We start from the raw sequence: 21,720 nt of genomic DNA on the forward strand, positions 1-21,720 counted from the left end.
CAAGCCTCTGGCCAGGACTGGCCCAATGGAATCACCCCTGGTGAGACCCCTGCAGGGCTGGGAGGCTCCCTCAGAACTTGAGAGAAATTTTCCCATGGTAAAAACTTCCCCTATAGGGCACGTTGTGGATTCTCACCCTGGTCATCTGTGATCAAAAAAAGGTTCCATTTCACCATTTGAGGAAGCAGTTCACCTCCTAACTTGAGTTCGCTTTAGCAGCTTATACAAGCCACCACCAATCATGCAGATTCACCACTGTACTATCATAGGCTGCTGAAACCTACAGCCTTCCAAATGTTTCTTAAGAGTAAAAATAATGGCCAAGATTTATTGGGCCTTTAAAATTAGGCACCACTACTTTCTCCATTTTACAGTTGATGAGCCAAAAATTGACGGAGGTTAAATCACTAAGGTCATATCTTTTCAATGGGTGAACTGAGATTTCTTTTCCTTTTTTAACGATTTTATTTATTTACTTGTCAGAGAGAGAGAAAGAGTGAGTGAGTAGAAACAGGGAGAGCAGCAGGAAGGAGAAGGAGCAGGCTCCCTGCTGAGCCCAGGAGGCCCAAAGCGGGACTCAATTCCAGGACCAGGACCCTGGATCACAAACAGAACCGAAGGCAGCCCCTTAACCAACCAAGCCACCCAGGCATCCCAGGTGAGCTGAGATTTCATCTCACATACATTTTATTCTAAAATACATATTTTTAGGGTATTTTAGGGTAATTAAATTTTCTATTAAAGCAAGCATAACATATGCTTATGACAACTGAACTAGACTACAACAAAAGACAAATATATGAAGAAAAGACTAAATTAAAAAAGAACCCTATCACTTGCGTAAGAGGCTCTCTGCTCTTCTTACAGATGTAATGCAATCTGAGTCCTAACTTCACGCCAGAAGCCTCCCAGTAGCTTGTCCTCAGCTCTCAAAAGCAGATGCCTGCTTGGCAATAATCTGGTGCCTGAAAGTTTCTGAATCAGTCAAGGGCAAAGTGTTTACCTGTCTGTCTTTCTCTCTGTAGTAATAATGGTTATGCCTCTCCAACAATCTCCCTTCTAGAGGCACTCAGTGCTTCATGAGGAAGACAGAAGGAAAAGAAAAGGAAGTCAGAGTCCTGCTTCCCAAGGTACCAACTCTACTTGAATGTTTCTTCACCACAGCTAATGTCCCCTTTTATATTTGCCCAATTTGGGGGACTGGTACCTTACACTTTCAGAATGGAGTCAGGAGATCTGCTTCCCTCTGCAATTACCAATACTCATTTGGTTTTATAGGAGCCTAAGATTCTGTGTGAAGGCATTTTTAAAGAAATGTGATTAAAACTTTGAACTGAAATTCAACGTTTTGAATGGCTTCTCTATCTGTAGAACTGAAACCTTTCTCCCGAAGACCACTCAAAAAGATTCTCTTACAAGGCACAAAATCTATATACTTTCAGTAGCTTGAATATTCAGTGCCGGTGAAAGTTATTAACTCCTCTCAAAAGAACTGCCATAGGGGTGTCTGGGTGGCTCAGTGGGTTAAACCTCTGCCTGCAGCTCAGGTCAAGATCTCAGGGTCCTGGGATCGAGCCCCGCATCGGGCTCTCTGCTTAGCCAGGAGCCTGCTTCCCGCTCTCTCTCTGCCTGCTGCTCTGCCTACTTGTGATCTCTCTCTGTCAGATAAATAAATAAAATATTAAAAACAAAATAAAAAAAACCGCCATAAAGGTGGGTTTTCAAGATATGAATTTGCCTTTAGGAATCTGACACTGAGGTCATACAGTAACAATGTACGTTATATCCTTTTGGAGCATAACTTTCCACGGACATCCCCCAAAAGTAAAAAAACTGTAAATGCAGAAGATCCTTGGATGTAGAGATTTACCATTCGTGATTCTGAGTATCCATGAGTATTCCCAAAGACCTCATAATATGTCGTCACTTGTACTATTTGTTGAGGCATGCATTTCAATCACTGGGAGCTGGTTTGCCTAACTCATAACTGAGTCTTGCCAACCTCCCAACATCAGCATTTCATCATACTTGTCATATTCTCTATTTATCCCCGGAAACCATTAGTGCAATTAAAGTAAAATCCAAAGCTCTTAAATGGCTTACAAGTCCCTATAGGGTCTGCCCCTTTCCACCCACCCAGTTTCCTGGCCTCATGTCAAACTACCCTTCTCTCATATTCTTCCACAACCCTACTGGTCTCCGTGCGAAAACGGAAAGTACATCCTAAAGTAAGACCATGGCCCTTCCTATTCCCTCTACCTGAAGTACTCTTTCTTCTTCCAGGTATCTACCTGTTTAGCATAGTCCCTCAATTTTGGCAGGTATCTGCTCTTGATGTTTTTTTAGCAGGGAGGTCTTTTTTGACCCATATCAAAAAAGACTTCCAGTAGTGATGTTTCTCATCCCCTTCACCTTGCTCCACTGATTTTCATGGTGCTTATCACTCTCTAAAATACTGTATTTATGTGTTTGTTAGCTTATTGCCCCCTTTGAACCCTCCATCCCCATCCTACACTTCCTGGCTTCCTGTTGCTTGGCCCTCTAAAGCACCCTTACTTCAGTCACTTACAAAGCCTGGTCGCAAAGTTGGCCTCCAAGCCTGTGGGAGACCCCAGATATCCTTCTAGAAAATTCCTTTCTTCTTCATTTCGTTACCATCCAAACAAAACCAGCTTATGCTAAGAATCTTTAACTGGCACACCAGACTTCCATTCTCTCATCCCTAAACTAAAAGGGGATCGTTTACCTTCGAAAGGTCCTTTTGCCGTAAGGAAATCTTTTTAAAACTGGGCTTTATGTTTCTTAGGGGAAAACTGTAATACTTTTAAATGGCTGACTTGAAGTCATTCTCTGGTTACAATGAGATCCCATCGTAAAAAATAAATAAATAAAGTAGTGGTTTCCAGGCCATATAGCAAATCACTCAATCACCTGACAAGAGCGTCCCACCAAAAGGACCGTCTGAAAATTAAAGTTCTGTCGATGTGGGCTGGGTTGGCAGCACCTCAAAATTTCATCTGCACTATGGCAACCACACCTCAGTGAAAGTGTTTACATGAGGGATGTGAAGTCCAGCTTGCAATGGAGCTGCACCCCCAACTCCAACCTGGCCTGTTAAGGCTACTTTTGATAATCCTCTCCAGTTGCCTCAAGGCAGGAACATCAAAAGGGCACATCAAAGCTCCCAGTCACAGCGGAGAAGAGTCTGCAAACCCGGTGTCGCTTTTTTCTTCAGGATTCACAACAAATACAAGTCTTCAGGCCTTCCCCCAAGGAGAAGAGAGTAATTTAAAAAAATTCTAGGCAGCCTGCCCTGAGGGAGTAAAGAGACTCCATCATTGCAGGTAGAGGAGAAAGCCACTTCTCCCAATCGCACATTTCTGAGAGTTGGAGGGCTGTTCTAACAAGAAAAAGAAAACAAACAAACCCACACACAAGCAAAGTTTGATCCGTGCTTCACTGGTGTGTGTATTTTAAAATGCAAATAACAAAAGCTGAAAATGATGAAGTGAGCATGTGCTGTCTCACTGACATGCGAGACAGGCAATTAATGAAACTCTGGGCCACAATATCAGCTGCCTGCTGACTTCTGCAATTGAATTAAAACTATCATAAGAATAATACAAGGACTTGCCCTTGTCCTTCTTGTCTATGTGTTTATTTAATTTTCTGTCCAACTGACTCTCAAATAAATTGGAAACAGCTGCCATTTTTTGATTCAGTAGCTCCATTACCCCCTTGTGACATCATTCTGGGCACGAACACTAACAATAGGTCATTATGTAGCAATTACTTTATTGATTTATGGAAGTTTTTAAGCTCCCTCAGGAATATGCACATTCAAGGGGAAAAAAGACCACTTCTATTCTTTTGTTAAGGAGAAAAACCAAACTACAACGGCTGGAATAATGTTGCTCAGATGGGACCTTCCTTACAAGGGACGATTGTAGGAACAATTCCTGTTTTGTTGATTTTCTGTAAGTAAGAGAGAAATGAGGGAAGACTATAAAGTTTGAAAGTTATAGTACCCATAATTGAATGAAGTAACTAAGCAAACAGATGACTCAGTGCTGCTGTTATGTAATAGGAGGACTTCAGTGATATAATAGAAGTTACTTGAAACAAATCAACAGTGTTCAAACTCCCATGATGAATGAATTTTCTGAGCTTATGCATAACATTTCATGAATACCGCTGCATGAAAACATGCTTTCCTTCTCAATTCAAATGGATATCATAAGATTTCACATTTAAGTTAAATGCCTGCCCTATACTACTCAGTGGATCATATTTTTAACAGCCTGTCCATTCTTAATCAGGCTGTTTACTTGGACCCCTGTATATAAATAAGCAGAAGTTTTCTCTCTTGTAAACAGCTGGTTTTACTTCACATTCCTCTAGTTTGGAGAACTCTAATCTAGAGATACAAAAAAAAAACCTTAAAAAAAAAAAAAAGAATAATGTGCCCTCTGGGTAGTAACTTAACAGTGGGATTCTAACCTGATGAGCTGAGCAACAGCCTGCTTACATTTTGAGGAAAATGGTTGTTTCTTGATTGAAATCTGTATCTGCAGTTTGTTGGCCCATATCGGAGGTCAAGAGTTTAATATTCTGGCTCTTCTGTCAATGTCCTGATAAAGAAACCATCTTGGGCTCAACATCTGGCTCAATTCCCCATGGGAAGAACAGCTATGGAAGAGACATTGCTGTGAGAACACATGGAGCTGTGGCTTGCCCTCGATCAGTCACCTAAGGGTAAGCAAAGATGTTGAAACTTAAGGTAACAGGTAGGTAACAGGCAGCCTCTGATGAGCTTGAACTTCTAATGAAATTGTTTTTAGTTCTGACCAGATCCTAAAAGAAATTAGGAAATAATGAATGATTTAGGTAATAGATTAAAAGTAGTAAGCCATCCTGCTCAGGATCTCCATTTCTTAACTAATAGCTAGGACAAATTTCAGGAGTCCTTGATCATGCACAAGTCTTATTAAACCCCGTATTCTTAAGAGAAATGCCCAAAAAGTGATTTAAAGAAGGAAGTCTCCTCTCTATTCTGATTCTGAAAACACTACTGACAGTCTTCTAGGTAAAGAATACAACAAAGGGGAAAGGATGTGTCCTAAATGTTAAAACTGAGTCCTGCTCCTGGGAGAAGAGCTCTGGAGAAAAGTAGAAGAAAACAAAGGCATGGTCCTGATTTTGGGGAGCTGACAATGCAGCTCAGCCCCTAGATGGTAGTTTAAAAACAACACAGGTGACCTTATGTAATATAAAACAAACAAACAACAGCAACAACAACGAAAAGCAAAGCACTGACCTTCACATTAGGAGACCTCAGTTATAATCACAATTACACTATTAATTAGATTTGAGATCTTGGATAAGTCACAATTTTCCTAGGACTCTATTTACCTCAGTTTGAACTAAAAATGGTGGGTCAGGTAATACCTGGATCCCCTTTCGCCCTCACAAATCCCATAATCCTCATAAATCATATACCACACAATTTCTCACCTGAGTTCTTAGGCTATGATTTATGACCATATTCCAGCTAATGCATGAAACCAGTACAGGAGTCTCTGTTTAAAATTCAAAAAAACAAGAATATTTTACTTTGCTTATGCACAACACATCTTTCACACATCTGAATGTCAAAATTCTTGCATTCTTCACAAGATAGCCCAAATCCATAACTCCTTATCAGGAAAACATTTGGAATCATGGTAAAAAAAGCACATGTTAACATAAAGCCTCTAGTATTAAAGTATCATTTCTGAACTACCAAATTGTGCTTCCTTGATAATTGGTTGTTAGAGTAATACTTACAGATGAAAAATATTTGGAATGTATAAAATGAAGGGAACATTTCATTTAAGATGATACAATTCATTGGTACCTTTCTGACAGAGGTAAATCTAGAGCCAAGTCTTAAAGTTACAGTCATAGCATCTTGAAAGAGAAGAAGCAGCCATTCTATGGAAGGAAAGGAGTATTGACAAGGAGTGGACATAACAAGGAGACTAAATTTTGTGAAGTGGAATGAGTGACTATGTTGGAGATAAATAGAGTATGTATGCACATAGTATGAAATAAACTGGGGCTGGCATACCATTAGCATAAATAAAGAGAATCTACTTTGCTTCTTGGGGGGAATGCATGACTAAAGTAATGTCTAAGGAAGACTTCTTTTAGCCATTTGGTGAGCATGCTGTAGAATAGAGGGAATAGAAACAAATAATGCAATCAAGAGATGGCACAAAGAATGAAGTTATAAAACGCTGGACTAAGGTAATGACTATGGAAATGGAAAAGAAGGCTCAAATCCAAAAAGCCCAGCAAGAAAGAATTAACAGAATATGAGAACTAACTTGATATGTGAAGCCAAATGAGACTTTTACAAAGGAAGTAGTAAAAACTTAACTACCAGATGAATGTTCCAGAGAGTTAATTGGACAGTTGAGTCATTGGGAGAGGAACACAGAAAAGAAAATGTTTATTTCATTGAGTGCAGGGTATACATGTCCCCCTGTAGGTATAGCTGCATGAAAACTTCAAGTTAATAAATAGAGGTGGAAGTTCAGAGTTGGATCATCACTTTTTCATTCAGCAAACATTCATCAAATATCAAATAACTCTGATGCACCAGGCATGGTTCTAGATACCAGAAGTAAAGAGATAATAGTCATAATACCTGCACTCCAGAAATTGTGTTTAGTATAAGAGAGAAAATTACTTAGCATCTTGTAATACTTATATCATCTTACAATCAGACTGATAGACTAATTAGTCAACATTATTCAACATAAGCCAAAGGAAATGTCTACAACCCAGATGACTATGTGAGTTTGGGGAAGAAAGTTAAGATACTGCCGGGAGCTGGAGTTTCCTACATAAAGGAAAGTCAAGAGGGAGAACAATCTAGAGATTACAATTTAAGCATAACTAGTACTGGTAGTGGGATAAAATAAAAAACAGTAGAAAGAAAACAAGGGAGTTTACCATCATCTTTATCTTTCTATTCAGATTTGCATGAGATTCTATTCTATGCAAGTAGAAGAAAGAAGACAAAGATTTGGGGCGGGGGGTGTAGGGACAGAAACTATTATTAATTACAGGTGATTCCACATATAGACTAAACCAAAAGATTCTACACATAAAATTTTAAAAGCAGTAAGTCAATTTAGCAAGGTTACTATATTAAAGGTCAATGCTCAGAATTAATGTATGCCTTTATACATATAGGAAAACCTGGAAAATAAAAATTTTTAAATAGTAATACTTAATATTTCAACAAAATGCATCAAATATCTGAAAATAAATGTAATAAAAGACATCCTAGACATTTGTACCAAAAGCTATCAAACAATGCTGAGATAAATTAAAGACCACCTATAAAAGGGAAATATACCATGTTCATAGATTGGAGGAATCAATGTTTTTAATGTGATAGTTCTTACCAAATTATCTGTGTATTTAATGTGATTGCAATCAGACCCCAGAGTTTTTGCAGAAACTGCTAAACTGGTTCTATAATTATATGAAAATACAAAGGACCTGGAAAATCACAGTAATCTTGAAGAAGAAAACAAATTTTTTCCTACCAGATCCCAAGACATTTATAAATCAAAAGTAACTAGGACAATGTACAAAACTAGAACAATAGAACAGAATAGAAGGTATGGGAACACACCCATACACATACAATCAACTGTTACATGGCAAAGGTACCACTGCAATTCAGTTTGGGGAAAGGATGGTCATTTCAATAAGCAATATTGCATTAATTGAACATCTACATTTAAGAGAATGAATCTTGACCTCTCTTTCATACCAGACACAAAAATTAACTCAAGATATATCATAGATCTAAATTTCAAAGAAGAAAACAAAAATTTCTTAAAAAAATAAGAGATTATCTTTATGACATTATTTTTAAGATTTCTTTTTTTTTTTAATATTTTATTTATTTATTTGACAGACAGAGATCAGAAGTAGGCAGAGAGGCAGGCAGAGAGAGAGGGGGAAGCAGGCTCCCCGCTGAGCAGAGAGCCTGATGTGGGGCTCGATCCCAGGACCCCGGGATCATGACCTGAGCCGAAGGCAGAGGCTTTAACCCACTGAGCCACCCAGGTGCCCCTATTTTTAAGATTTCTTAAATGAAGCATTGCAGCACAAGCCTTTGAAAAGACTGAAAAGTTTGCTATTCTAAAATTGAGTTCTCAAAGTAAGAACTTCTGTATACAAAGAGCTCATATCCAAAACATATAACAAACTTCTACAAATAAAAAATTTTAATGGAGAAAGGCTTGAAGAGTTGAATAGAAATTTCAAAAGAGGATACCCAGTTGGCCTGTGTGCTATGCATTGTGCTCATCATTGTTATTCCTGAGGAAAATGCAAATTAAACCAAAATTAGATGCACCCTCATGCTCTCTTGAGTTATTAAAATTAAGGAAGACTGACAATATCAAGCATTGGTGAGTAAGTGGAACTTTCATACATTGTGGTTAAGAGATTAATTGATATAGTTACTTAAAAAACTTTTTGGCAGGGTCTACTAACGCTAAACATTTTCATATCCTATGACCCAGAAATTTCACTCCTAAGTATATACACCCAACTGAAATTATTGCTATGTCACCAGAAGACAAGAATTTCATAACAGCATTATTCATAAGAGGAAGGAAATGAAAACAACCAAAATGCCCATCAATAATAGAATGGAAACACCCATCACCAATAAAATGGATGAATGCTCATACAGTGGAATACTATAAAACAAGGGAATGGAATAAACTACTGGTAAACACAACAAAATCAATGAATTTCAATAATTTTGGGCTAAAGAAATCAGATAAACTAAAACCATTCCATAGTTCCATTTATATAAAGTTCAAAACAAGTAAAACTAGTCCTTTAACAAATAGTGGTAGGTTAATTGAAAACAATAACAACTGGACCCATACTTCGTACCATTTAAAATTGACACAAAATAAACTACAGACCTAAATGTAAAGCTGAAAACTATAAAACTTCTAGAAGAAAATAAAGAAGAAACTTTATTATCTTCAATTAGGCAAATATTTCTTAGCTATGACACCAAGAGCATCCAATAAAATGTTCTGCTTTTAAACAGTGTTGAGAATACAAGACAAGCCACAGATTAGAAGAAAACACTTGTAGATCATATATCTAATGAGGTACTTATATCCAGAATGCATAAAGAACCTTCAAACACAGTAAAAAAAAAAAAAAACTTGTTTAAAAAAAAAAATCGCACACAAAAACACATAAGCAAAGGAATTGAAGGGACATTTGACTAAAGAAAATATATGGGTGACAAATAAGCCATGAAAAGATGCTCAATATTATTGTTTATATGGAAAAGCAACATAAATAAAACCAGAATGAGATACTACTTCACATCTATTAGAATGGCTAAAATTAAAAAAAGACTGACCATGCTAAGTGTTGATAAGGTTATAGAGAAACCGGAATTTTCAATTACTGCTAGTGGAAATAGAATGGTACAACCACTTTGGAAAAGTTGGGCAGTGTTTTTTTTTGTTTGTTTGTTTGTTTGTTTGTTTTTTAAGTTAAATATAAACATATTACATGATCAAGCCATTCTGCTTGATATTTACTCAAGATAAATAAAAAGCCTATATTATGTTTACTACAACTTTATTTGTAATAGTAAAAAACAGAAAACAAAAATGGATTTTAAAAAAAATGTGTGGCATATCCATACACTGGAAGTCTCCTCAGCAATAGAACAAAAACAAAGTATTGAAACATGCTCTATCAAGTACACATTACAAAATAATTATGTTCAATGAAAAAGGCAAACAAATTAAAGGCTGTATGATTCATTTATGTAAAACACAGTAAAGTGCAAGGACACCTGGATGGTTTAGTGGGTTGAGCATCTGCCTCTTGCTTTCAGCTAGGATCATGGTCTCAGGTCCTGGAATGGAGCCTCACATGTAGGTCTGCACTCAGTGAGGAATCTGCTTAAGACAGTCTCCCTTTGACCCTTCCCCTACTTATGTGTGCTCTCTCCCTCTCTCTCTCTCTCTCTCTCTTTCTCTCTAATAAGTAAATAAGCCTTTAAAAAGAAAATACATGAGTGTGCAATCAATATTGCTATGGGATTGGAGAGTAAGGAAGCAAGAAAGGGAGGGATTATGAAGAAGCCAGAGGAAACTTTTTGGACTGACAGTAATGTATATCATCTTGATTGATGTTTTTACAAATGTATATATGTTAAACCATCAGTTTGTGTGCTTTGAAATATTTCATTCATTGTCCACCAATGATACCTTTAAAAACTATAGATTTTTTTTAATTGGCAAAATTAATCTCTGGGGTAGTAGTTCCTTAGAAGGGACATGAGGGAGCATGTGATAGTTTCATGTGCTATAGTTTCTATAGCTTGATATAGGTATATACGCCAAAAAAAAAAAGCAAAAATTAAGCTATATATTCCATATTTGTGCATTTCACTATACTTAAGTTACAATTCCATAAAAATAAGTTTTTCTTAAAAATAGTTAAGGGACTTAACATAGTAAGTATAGAGAATCTAGAACTATGACTTTCACAAGACATCCATAAATAAAAAACAGAAGGAAAAAAAAAGAGAAGAAATGACAAAGCATTATAAACAAAAATACTGAAATCATGGGAGGAATACATAGGCAATGGTAAGTAAGTTTTGCTCCAGCAATTTAAAGGAATCCAATATGACCATGTGAAAAAGCTGGCACTGTAATCTATACTCTACTAACAAAATTACTGCAGTATGCATTTTATTCACCTTTTCTCTCTCTGTTGTCACACTTTCTTATTTTACAATCACCTTCTTTTGTTCTATCTAATCCAGTTGGATCAAACACTAGCCTTAAAATTTCCTCTCTCAGCTTTGTTCCATGGCATAGAGTCTATCTCTCCTGATCATGATTCTGGTCTTTGTCTTCTGTGTTTATGCGATAAAACATAAGTGAGAGGTTTTCTCTTCCACACTTCCACACTGCCACATATGGCAGTATAGCCCGCCATACTCCTAGAAGACATGTCCCCAATAGGATAGATGTGATCTCTTACCTGCCACTATCTGACTGATTACTGTATGAAATAGCAAGAGTAAGAGGAATCCGTAAGAGAGAGCAGAGATAGGACTGAACACAGAGAATAATAAATAGCTGAGGGGCTGGGAATAAAGGGGTAAAAGCATTTGAATATGTCCATGACAGCATGGGTTGTTAGATTTGCTTCCCAGGGGATCAGAGTAATCTAGGGGAAATCAGCAACACAAAAGGACAGATTGTGAGAGATTACAATGAAAGAGGATGGTGAGTAGGTGGAAATATTTGACTTAATCACGTAAGAAAGCAGTCAATTTTGGAAATACTTGCAGAGAAATCAGAATTCAGTGCAGGATTTTTATCTTAACATGTGAATGTCATAAACAGAGGAAAAAGAGTATTTGGGAAGGAGTTAGTATAACTTTTCCTCTAAATTTACAGGAAAGAAGTAAGCAAAAGAAAGGAGTTTATATAAATCCACTCAATTTAACTTCTAGCATAAAATGAAGAGAAATAATTTTTGTGTCTTCCTTCTTTGTGTTGACTATACAGGTCTGGAGGACTGGGGTACTGGGGCATGCATATGGTGAATGGGCATGGTTTGCCATGGAATTTGACAGAGAGAAAGAAGGTGTCATGGTCTGGAGATAGCCATTTTGAAAGTTAAAGATCTCAAAACTGCTAGAGAGCAAGACAATGCTCTGAAAATCAGAAGGACAAAACAGATGACAGGGTTTTGTGGTTGAAGGAAGTTGAACTATCAGTTGGAACAAAACAAACCAAGATCTCAAAGTACATAGTATTGGAATTTCCAGATAATCACTGAGAGAAGAATGCTCGAAATAAGCAGCTTGGTATGACCCAGAAACCTAAACTCTGACATCTTTTAAACTGTGCGAAGTGGGTTACGCTGAGCCCACAGGTGTATGGGATGCACCGGCTGCCAAAGAGAGAGTGAAGTACCATGGAAAGTTGCTACATGATTTCATATGTTTCATTGTTGGTCACCTTCCAATCTAAATTATCAGCTCGCCAAAGATGGATAAAATTACATAATATGATTAACAGCTTTAAAACTTGAAGGTTAAAGAGTCATCACACATTTTAATTGAGGCAGATGTGAAGTGATCCTTTCCAAAGGCAAAAGATTCATATATAAACATTACTCTGCCATCCGACCAAACTAAAACTATAATCCAATGTATACACATAGATATTTGTACCTACGTGTGCATGTATATGGAGAATGCAGGTGAGTTTAACAATTTCTATACCATAAATGAAAACAAAAAGAAAACACTGAAGGAGAGGGAAAAATAGAGGGAAGAGGCTATATATTATAGTTGAAGTAACTAGTATTCAATGATATTTTCCCCTGAACCAATGAACCTAAACTCCCTGTATTTATTCCTTAAAGTGGTCCCTCCTCCTAAATCTGGACTGGCCCCATGACTCATTTTGACCAATAGAACATGGCAGAAGTCAGCTTTCAATGCTAAGTTATCTGAAGTAGGTTTGGCTTGGCCTTCCCAAAGCTCTCACTTTTGAGACCTTTTTTTTCTCAGAACACAGCCATCAAGCCATACGCATAGTGTCCCAGTCGATAGCCCTTGTGATCTCCCAGATGGCAGCCACCAGCTGCAAGCTACCAGAATGCACTTAGAAATTCCAATCCAGTCTTACTCCTAAATAACATCAACATCCAACATCGCATGGAGCAGAAGAACAGCCTAGCAGAACCCAGTCAACCCACAGAACTATGAGATAAGTCAGTTTCTGTCCTAACACATTGTGGTTTAAAAGGTTTATTTTGCAAGAATCAATAGCCAAAATGATTTATCAATTTCTTAATGTGAGAGCACACTAGTTAGATATTATCATGTAGCAAATCACCCAAAAAGAGTGATTTAAAACATGGAGTTATTTAACTTTTTCTTAAAGGGCCAGATAGTAAATATTTTAGTCTTTGTGGACCACATAGTCTCTGTCCCAACTACTTAATTCTGCCATTGTAGTGCGAAAGAAGCCAAAGACAATACATAAACAAATGGGTATGGCTGTATTCCAATAAAACTTTACAGAAATTGGCAGGTGGCCCACAGCCATAGTTTATTAACCTCTCTTTTCAAAAAAGACCATGTATTATTACTCACAGTTCTATAGGTCAGGGGGGGTGGTTCTGCTGATCTGAGCCAGGTTTAGCTGATCTCAGCTTGGTTCGTTCATGCACCTGTCATCAGCTGGCAGGTTAGTAAGGATCTGGCTGGTCTATGATGGCCTCATGTACAGCTGGTGTTCTGCTGGCTGCCAGCTGGAGTGACAGGGGTGACTGGGACACATGTCTCCTATCATCCATCAGCCTAGCCTACGCTTGTTCATATAGTGGTGGCAGAGTTCCAAGAAAATAAACAAAAACACACAGGTCTTTTGAGGCCTACACTCAGCATTGGTACATTTTTACTTCTGCTCTACTTTATTGACCAACATAAGTCACAGGGTTGATGCACATTCAAAGGATGGGAGAATAGACTCAGGCCCTTGATGGAGGAGCTGAAAGTCACAATGCAAATGGCATGGGTACAGGTAGATGTGGAGCACTGTGCTCTTTTTGCAAATCATGTATGAATATGTAAATCTAAGAGCTAAGATTTTTGAAATGGGAGTTGTTCCATTTTCTTTATTTTATAAATTAAAAAAGTGAAATCCACAGAAAGGGATTGGCTCCACTAAGTCATTCTTTTTAGTAGGACAGCCCTGGAGCCAGAAGAACAACTTACTAATTATATGTCTAACTAGGTTGTGGTTTTTTGACCCCTTAGAATGTCCACATAGGGCCTTATGGGGTTCCTAACACAACTGTGAAAAATTTCTCTTCTATACACCATCTTAGTCAGGTGGCCTCTACCTCAAAGTTTCTAATTCCAGTAAAGGCACACCTAGGGTGACAACCAAGATCTCTTAAACTGCCCCTTATATCCAGACAGCCCTTCTTTATTATACTCTTAGAATCCTAATTCCTAATTTAGCATATCTTCAGCTTAAAATGTTTCCAAACATCTGCATCACTTGGTCACATGCCATGAATATGGAGTGGTCTGGTGATAATAAGTCCAATGAGAATGACTTACTCAAACAGTTCAGCCAAAGACTTGTTGTAAACACACTTAGAATGAGGTGGCTACAGGCTACACAAATTAGTCACCAGCTGCCACAGTTATAGGCAACATCCCTACTAGTCAGTTCATAATAACCCACAGGGACTTAAGAGAATGTTCGAGCTAAAACCTTTCCTTCCATTCTCAATTGCTGTGCTGTTGGAAAAACAGTAGAATTATCTTTCCCACCCTGACTTAATGGCTTCCGGTCAGGATACAGCCTGTATTATGTTCAATCTCCTACTCAGAGTTTAAAAGCTTATAAAAATAAAATTTTCTGCCTTTGCTTTACCCTATGGACAGGACTGACTTAAGCCAGAGCATATGCAAGGAGAAGCTGAGTCTCAGACTCCAGAAACATATTACAATTTGTCCTGGAATCTGGACTATCCCCAAGTTGGCTCCATTTCATTAAGATAGTAAGTTGTTCTGTTTTTGCTTGTGTTTTCACAACTCAAAAAAATTTCTAAAATTTCTTTGTAGCTGACTTGAAAAGCAGCAGTCTAGTTTGTCTCTACATTAAGCACCTTCTATGTAATTCAAAACTTCTTAAGAGTCAACCCTAGGGGCGCCTGGGTGGCTCAGTGGGTTGGAGCCTCTGCCTTCGGCTTGAGTCATGGTCTCAGGGTCCTGGGATCGAGCCCCGCATTGGACTCCCTGCTCGGTGGCGAGCCTGCTTCCTCCTCTCTCCATCTCTTCCTGCCTCTCTGCCTACTTGTGATCCCTGTCTGTCAAATAAATAAATAAAATCTTTGAAAAAGAAAAAAAAAAAAAAAAGTCAACCCTAAACCCAATGTTAGGCAACAATCTCCTAAACATAATCTGAAACTAATTCTCATGCCATAATAATAAACTGAGCTATGCAGTTCCAACATAAGTAATTTTCTGAACTTCAGTGGCACTGACTCATCATCACTATGCTTACTTGTTTTTATGGCTTCAACTGTTATAGTATGGCATCACCGATTTTCACATTCAGTTCCCTGTACCCACATACAAACTGCTGAAGCCTATAGGTTCTACCTTCCTCAGATCTCAGCAGTTGGTCTCTTCTCATTCTCTTTGCCCCTACTTGCATGAAGTTCTTATGCAGGCAATCTTTGTGTTCATGTTCATGCTATTCCTTGTAATAAAATGTCTTTTCTCACCATCTCTGCCTACTAAAGCTTCACTTATACTATAATAATACTAGTTTTTCCCCAACCAAATCTGACCACTCCACTTATGACACCTCTTTTTCCACCTCTTATTGTGGCATAATAAAATGAAACAAAATGAATGAATGAATGATGTATAATAATGAATGAAATAATGAATGAAATTTATCATCCATTTTATAGGCCTATTATTTATGTATATTTGTTGTATAGTGCCCCCCCCTTCCAGGAAGCTAATTTCCCTCTAACTTAAGGGGCCTTTAGCTTATCTAACACAGAACTTAACTTTCTAAGGCAAATCTGCAAAAGGCCTCACTGTAATACCTAATCCTTTCTGTCATATAGCAGCAGTTGTACCAAATATGGCAAGAAGAGTCTCATGGGGAAGTAGAACCCACATTTCCACAATCACGTAGGAAATGTAAAGGCAAAATTGTTAATAGCCTCCCCAGGGTTTTAGCTGTTGCTATGATGTCTCCATGATTTCATCATGGTTTGAGAGTAATGAAGTATCTCAATGCAGGTTTCAAAGCATAAAGTAAAAATAAGTGTGCTTTGGTCATTTTTTCCAAAGCCTGGTTTTGTTATTAAGGTCTACAAGTTTCTTTCATATGTAACCTGATTACACAACAGCATCAAAATTCATTTCTAAGGTAGGTAGTATTACCATGCATCCTGTTAAAATGCTTTAAGAGCAATTTCTTGCACAGAAATATCAAATACTATATGTTATTTTATATCTCTTTTCTTCAGTGTAAGATTGGCTTCCTTCTTTATGAGCAACTCACTTTTTTAGTGAAGATGTTTTCTTTTTTTCAACCAAATAACTACATATTTCTTTGAGACTTTCGAAATCTTCATGAATGCAAAGATGAGAAAAGAGAAATTCAGGTCTCATGGTATTCTCAAAACAGATATATTATAATTAGGGTAATTAACTCCTAGACCTAGAGCAGCAGTATCTGAACAAAATCTGTGTATATACCTTTGGGTATATATTTGTGGGTTTCATCAACATTCGCTTCTTTTTTTTTTTTTTAACTTATTTTAGAACTGTGATTGAAATCAAGTTTACAGGTCTGATCCAATATGAATTAATTAGTTTTGTTCCATTCCTCAGTAGCTTCCATTTATTGAGTGCCTGCTCTGAGCCAGTCATCATGGCATGCTCTCTCTACATTTATCTCAAAAACTACCAAATATGATTCCCTACCTATGCTTCCAGTTCCAGTGAAAAGCACCATTGTCTGTCCAGTTGGCAAGCAAGAAACATAATTGTTGCCTCCTCTCTTACAATGCTTATTTCCAATTCTCACCAAGTTCCAGGAATTTTACCTTCTAAGGACATCTAGGGTCAATCTATTATCTCTCTGGCTTCACTGCCATTCTCTTATTTCAAACTGAAATAAGCTACAACCTAACTAATGAAAGAGCCAACTAGTTTTCTTGCATTTGCTCTGGGGCTCTTCTTGTCCACACTCAACCCTAGTGTCTGTCCAAGTCTTTGCTTTTTTTTTTTTTTTTTTTTTTTTTTTAAGTAGTTTGTCTTTTTGTTACTGAGCTTTAGGAGTTCTTGGTATGTTGTGGGTATAAGTGTCTTTTTCAAAATGTACAGCCTGTTCCTGGGAAATAACAGGAAGTCAATGTTCCCTTTCGAATAGATGAATGAATAAACCCTTTAGAGCATAAATCACCCTAGTTTACAGATAAAGAAACAGATTCTCAGAGAAGTTAGGGTTGTTGCACAAGTTCACCTAATAACTTGCAGAATCAGGATTGGAAACCAGGTCTACCTGATTTCAAACACAGATCTTTCCACTGTGCTGTATCGATACCCCATTCTCTCGCTCTCTCTCTCTCTCATACACACACACACCCTTAAATTTGTTGAACCATCTTATAAATGTGTGTCTTTGTTAGTTCCTGAATAAGAAAAGGGGGGAATGTCAAGAGAATATAAATGAATACAGATACAGGATAGAGGTGCTATCCGTAATAGGAAAGTTATGCATAGCTTATGCTTCATTGTGATTGGGTCAGTGACCTATCAGTCTCCTATCTATCTATCTTCCATCCTTCCGTGTACCCATCCATCCACGCATCCATCCATCCCTAATCTATCTAAAAAGATAATTTCTCTATTTATAAAGTGTGTGGTCTAAGGCATACCTTTTCTATCCTGATAAAGGATAGAAAACAAGTATATATCAGGAAGAATAATTTTCTACAGTTCATTTTTAGTAAAAATTTTCTTCAGAAAAATGCATAAATTTTAAGTGTTCAATAAGATGAGACTGAAAACTCCAGGTGTATAATCCACACTACTGTGAAGATAAAGAATGTCCTCATCACCTAGAAAATTCCTTCATGCCCCTACCCAATCTCATCCACCCCAGGAACAACCATTTTTTCTTATTATTTGGGTTTTTTTGTTTGTTTGTTTTTTTGCTTGCTTTAATCATAGATTAGTTTTGCCTTTTCTAGAATCTTATATGAATGGAGTCACAGTATACACTCTTTTGTGTCTGGCTTCTTTCTCTCAGCCTAATGCCTTTGAAATATATCATATTGCTGTATTTATCCATCATTTATTCCTGTTTTATAGGTATTATTCCATTACATGAATATACCACAATATTTTTATCCATTCTCCTTTTGCTTTATTTCTGATTTGGAGATATTGGGAACAAAGTCATTGTGAGTCATTTTGAACATGTATTTCTGTGGATATATGCTTTCCATTTCTTTTGGCTTAGTGTCCAGAAGCAGAATGCTAGGTTATATGGTAGGTGTATGTTTAACTTTATAAGAAATAGACAAAATTTCTTCTAAAGTGGTTGTACTACTTTTCATGCCTACTATCATTGTATGAGAATTCTAGTTGCCACATATCCTAGCCAACATTTGGTGATGACAGTAGTTTAAATTTTAACCGTTCTAGGGATTAATAATGGTATCTCATTGAGTTTTTAGTTTGCATTTCCTTAATGATTAAAGAGGCTGAATATTTTCTCGTTTGTTTATTGGCTATTTCTCTGTATTTTTTTGTGAAGTATCTGAACATGTTTTTTCCTAATATTAAATAGGGTAGTTTAATCCTTCTATTAGTGAATTTTAGGAGCTCGTTATATGTTCTGGATACAGGTCTTTGGCAGATGCATGTTTTACGAATATTTTGTGGCTTGCCTAATCTTGCTTTTTAATCGAGACTTTTGGTGAGCAGAATTTAAGTCTAATTCAGGGTTTTTTCTTTACAATGATGGTTTTATGTGTTTTGTCTAAGAAACCTTTGCTCATTACTGGGTCTCAAAAAATATTCCTTTGGAGGAGTGATAAATAGGCAGAGTACAGAGAATGTTTAGGGCAGTGGAAATTATATACCATAATAGTAGATACATCATTGTACATTTATCCGAATCCATAAAACTTACAATACCAAGCATGAACTATAATGGAAATTAAGGACTTTGGATGATTGTGGTGCCAATATATGTTCATCAGTTGTAACAAATACACCATTCTGATAGGCAATGTTGGTAACAGGAGGCTGTGCATGTGTGGGGGCAGGGAATATACAGGAAATCTCTGCACCTTCCCCTAGATTTTGCTGCAAACCTAAAACTACTCCAAAAAAATAAAGTATTTTTAAAAATACTTTAGGATGGTCCTAGGATTTAGTTGAACCTCGGGCTCCCTAACCAGCCGAGAGTTTGCTTCTCCTTCTTCCTCTGACTCTCCCTTTCCCTCTGCATTTCCCCCAGCCTGTCCTCTCGCTGATCTCTTTCAAATAAATAAATAAATAAAATCTTTTGTTTAAAAAATGAATTGGGTCGCTTTCTGGACTCTTTATCCTCATGCAAGTGCCACACTATTTGATTAGTATAGCTTTATTCTTTAAGTGAGGTAGTAGAAGTATTTCAAATTTATTAGTTTTTTTAACAAGATTATGTTGACTTTTCTGTGACATTTAAATTTCTATATGAATTTTAGAATAATATTGTCAATTTTTATTAAAAAGTTTGCTGTTACTGTGTTGATTCTATAGATTAATTTGGGGAGAACAGACAACAGTATTACTTAGTATTATAGTATTACACACTTAATTCCAATTAATGAACATGGAATAACTCTCCATTTATTTAGGTTTTCTTAATATTGGAAATTTTAGTAAATTTTACTATAGAAATCTTCCACTTTTTAAAACATATTTTTAAATATTAATGTTTTCATCAAATATGGTAAATATGAAAGAGTTTTAAGTTCATATTCTTATTTAGGAAACATAATCGAATTTTTAATATTGACCTGGTGTTTTACAGTCAAGAAATTTATTCAATATTTTTAGTAACTGCTTTGTAAATTCTTTAGAATTTTCTATATGTCTTCTATAAAAAGAGTGATTTTCTTTTTTCCCAATATTTATGATATTATTTCTTTCTCTTCTCTTACAGGACCAGATTTGACTTCCTTTGCTGAATAGAAATGATCGAAGCAGAAATCATTGCATTGTCACTTACCTTAGGGGAAAAGCATCCAGTCTTTCATGATTAAATTGGTTAGCTATAGATTTTACATAGATGCCCTTTTTTATGTTGAGAAAGTTCTATTTCTCATTTGCTGGTCATTTTATTATGAATGGATATTTAATATTGTCAATTTTTTTTACAGTAAAAACTATAGTGACTATACAATATGTTGTTTATTCAGTTAATATGGTGAACCACATTCACTGCTTTTCCAATGTTAAACTTTGCATTGCTGGAATAAACCTCACTTGGTCTTGATATCATATAGTTTTTATGCTTTGTTTGATTCTCTTTGCTGTATTTTGACAAGGAATTTTGCAGCTATATTCATGAATACTATTGGTCTGTAATTTTTCTTTCTGTTGATACCAGGTTCTGTTACAAAGATTATACTGAACTCACCAAATCAAAACATTGGCATTTCTTCCTTAAATGATTGATAGAACTCATTTGTGAATCTACCTGTCCATTTCACCTGCCTAGTCCAGTTGGTTGGCATAAATTGCTTATAATATTCTTACATTTTCTTGTAACACCTTTAAAATCTGTAGTGAATCCCCTCTTTCATTACTGATCTTGGTAATTTTTTTCTTTTTCTGGATCATCTTCCTAGATGTTTATCGATCTTTTTAAGAAACCAAATTTGGCTCTTCAATTAATTTCTTCTTATTTTATTTTGCTCAGTTATGTTTTGTTTGTTTGTACTTCCTAGGGTAGAAACTTAAGCCACTGCTTTTAAAACTCTTATTTTCTGGCTCTGCACAGCTGCCGGCAGTCGCAGCCTGGCCTCGAGGAGGGTGTGAGCTGATGATGCCAGAACCTTACTGGTGGCAGCAGCGCAGGTTGGCGAAGCTGGGGGGCGGGGGGGGGGGGGAGGGCCAGCCAGGTGCCACCTGGTGGGGAGTTCACACATTCCACACCATGGTGATGGCAGATGAGAGGTTTCATAGGGAAGGATATCGGGAAGGCTATGAATAAGACCACAGTTTGGATATGACTGAACAAAGACAATATGGAACCTTACATAGAGCTACAACTGGATCTAAGATTGGGTGCTGTCAAGGGCGTGCTTTCTCTTAGAGAGCTCTCCTGCACAGTTGCACCACAGAGAAAGACAATTTTGTTCATTATTAAATGTTCAGCCAGACTTTATAATTAGTATGGAAGGTCCTGGACTTTCAGTTTGAGGATGCTAGATGAACAAAGACGGAACATCAAAGAAGAGATATGAGGGAACCGAGATTCACAGGGACTGCCTGGTCGGGGGGCACCCGCAGCAGAGCTAGCACTCCAGTCCTGCGCTCAGCTGTCACCACCATCTGGTGCAGCCTGCTCTTGAAAAGCCCATGGTAGCCCTGGAGTTGGGTCGCCACTCTCAGGCCTGGAGTGCACACGTCCACACTGTGCTCTGTGGAGCCATGGGGAATGAATCCACTGTGGCCAATTGACGTGGGCATCTGGTTGAACAGGAGTTCAAAGGGAGCCTGGGCATGCTCTTCCCACTGTCTCCAGAGGTCAGTGGGGCTATGCAGCATGAAAAATGGTTAAGGGGGAGACTATTTTATGCTAAAGACTAAGTGTTAGTCTACTGTTCTGTATGCGGAAAGTTCTGCAGCCTTACATTGAAGACAGTGTATTTCTCCTTCAATACGAATTCCTTTTTTGTCTATGCCCATACTTAAAAGGCATCTGTATGCACGCTAAGGTACAAATTGGTGGAGCAGGTGGTTGGGTCAGTGGTTCTTGAGTTTCCCTCTGCCCTTACGTGGGCACGCCCTTGGGTGGCTCCTTCAAG

At 37.3% G+C, this 21,720-nt stretch overlaps 1 pseudogene; it reads left to right on the forward strand.

Moving 5' to 3' along the window:
* Window positions 1-12,333: 12,333 nt before the first annotated feature.
* On the forward strand, window positions 12,334-21,112 carry LOC122890927 (annotated as a pseudogene).
* The last annotated feature ends 608 nt before the right edge of the window (window positions 21,113-21,720 follow it).

Source organism: Neovison vison, chromosome 12, assembly GCF_020171115.1.
Source record: "Neovison vison isolate M4711 chromosome 12, ASM_NN_V1, whole genome shotgun sequence".
In the NCBI taxonomy this organism is placed as follows: Eukaryota; Metazoa; Chordata; class Mammalia; order Carnivora; family Mustelidae; genus Neogale; species Neogale vison.